Source organism: Aureococcus anophagefferens, assembly GCF_000186865.1.
Source record: "Aureococcus anophagefferens unplaced genomic scaffold AURANscaffold_22, whole genome shotgun sequence".
NCBI classification, from domain to species: domain Eukaryota; class Pelagophyceae; order Pelagomonadales; family Pelagomonadaceae; genus Aureococcus; species Aureococcus anophagefferens.
In genome coordinates this window covers 690,993-693,402 of record NW_008705582.1, presented here as the reverse complement: position 1 = coordinate 693,402, position 2,410 = coordinate 690,993, and positions in this window count along the sequence as shown.

Genomic DNA, 2,410 nt, shown 5'->3' with positions numbered 1-2,410 from the left:
TCCGCGGCGCTCTGCCAATTGAAGATGTCGTAAACAGCGATATTTACGAATACCAGTTCTGTAGTGGACGCGGCACATGCGATTTTACAACGGGCTCTTGTAGCTGTTACACCAATTTCGAGGGTGTTGCATGTGGAAGTAGTGTCACGGCTTCGTCAAAAGATGATGTCGACATCCTTCTACTTTATGCAACAGAAGGTTCCTTTGAAAACACAATTCTAAAACTTGATGCCGACGCCAACCCCACCGACGCGTTCAATTTTCTCGAAATTGTTTCTGGTGGTGCTGATACAACCATGCTCACTATAGAAGGCGATGGTGATGTCACAGTCGCCATTGGCGATGTGCAAGTTTTAACGGGGGAGCTCTTCCTCCACTCAGGGCTCAGTGTGGTCGATGGAGGAGCAACGATAACCACCGGCGGGCTTCGGGTTACCGCAGGTGGAACAACAGTGGATGAGGGTGGCCTGAAGGTAGTCGGGAACACTGATCTTTGGGGAGACGTATCCGCTTTCAACGGTAGCTACTTCTTCTACTCAAACATTAGCGGCTATGGCGACTCAAATATTATGGAGATCCGTGCGACACAGGACGCTTTTGCAGGCGCGGTGCTCGAAGTTGGTGCAGATCGCAACATGTCGGATTCGTTCGACCTATTTCGCATCACCATAGATGATGGTCCCTTACCTCGAGAAGTATTTGCCGTTACAGGCCAAGGTCACACTATGATAAAGCGCGGTGGACTCAGCGTTACAGGCACGACCACCCTGAAAGCGGGGGGTCTTCTCGTCAATGCTGGCGGCGCTACTATCAGCGCTGGAGGGCTCACGGTCTCAAATGTCGGTATCACATCAGCTGGATCCCTGACTCTTACTTCCGGATCTATTACCGCCTCTGCCGGAACTCTGACCGTCTCTGGTATCTATTCAGCCGGCGCAATAACTACCACGACCACATTTACAGCTGCTGGGTTGGCCACGACTGCCTCGCTCACTGTCCTCACAGGCTCTATCACAGCCTCCGCTGGCACGTTGACAGTCGCTGGCATCTACTCGGCAGGTGCAATCACCACCACGGCTACGTTTTCAGCGACCGGTTTAACATCGACTACGTCACTCACCGTGACGAGCGGGTCAATAACAGCATCTAGTGGGACACTCACAGTCGCCGGCGTGAGCAGCGCCCAGGCCATCACGGGGACGACGACGCTGTACGCGGCCGGCATGGAAAGCACCGCCGCGGTGACGGCCGCGACGACGATCTACGGTGCCGGCATCCACAGCTCCGCCGCGATGACGGCCGCGACGACGGTGTATGCGGCTGGCGTAGCATCGTCGGCATCCCTGACCGTGAGCGCGGGGTCGCTCACTGCTTCGTCTGGCACCTTGACCGTCGCCGGTATGAGCAGCGCCCAGGCCATCACGGGGACGACGACGCTGTACGCGGCCGGCATGGAAAGCACCGCCGCGGTGACGGCCGCGACGACGATCTACGGTGCCGGCATCCACAGCTCCGCCGCGATGACGGCCGCGACGACGGTGTATGCGGCTGGCGTAGCATCGTCGGCATCCCTGACCGTGAGCGCGGGGTCGCTCACTGCTTCGTCTGGCACCTTGACCGTCGCCGGTATGAGCAGCGCCCAGGCCATCACGGGGACGACGACGCTGTACGCGGCCGGCATGGAAAGCACCGCCGCGGTGACGGCCGCGACGACGATCTACGGTGCCGGCATCCACAGCTCCGCCGCGATGACGGCCGCGACGACGGTGTATGCGGCTGGCGTAGCATCGTCGGCATCCCTGACCGTGAGCGCGGGGTCGCTCACTGCTTCGTCTGGCACCTTGACCGTCGCCGGTATGAGCAGCGCCCAGGCCATCACGGGGACGACGACGCTGTACGCGGCCGGCATGGAAAGCACCGCCGCGGTGACGGCCGCGACGACGATCTACGGTGCCGGCATCCACAGCTCCGCCGCGATGACGGCCGCGACGACGGTGTATGCGGCTGGCGTAGCATCGTCGGCATCCCTGACCGTGAGCGCGGGGTCGCTCACTGCTTCGTCTGGCACCTTGACCGTCGCCGGTATGAGCAGCGCCCAGGCCATCACGGGGACGACGACGCTGTACGCGGCCGGCATGGAAAGCACCGCCGCGGTGACGGCCGCGACGACGATCTACGGTGCCGGCATCCACAGCTCCGCCGCGATGACGGCCGCGACGACGGTGTATGCGGCCGGCGTAGCATCGTCGGCATCCCTGACCGTGAGCGCGGGGTCGCTCACTGCTTCGTCTGGCACCTTGACCGTCGCCGGTATGAGCAGCGCCCAGGCAATCACAGGGACGACGACGCTGTACGCGGCCGGCATGGAAAGCACCGCCGCGGTGACGGCCGCGGGGGATCCTCAGAGTCA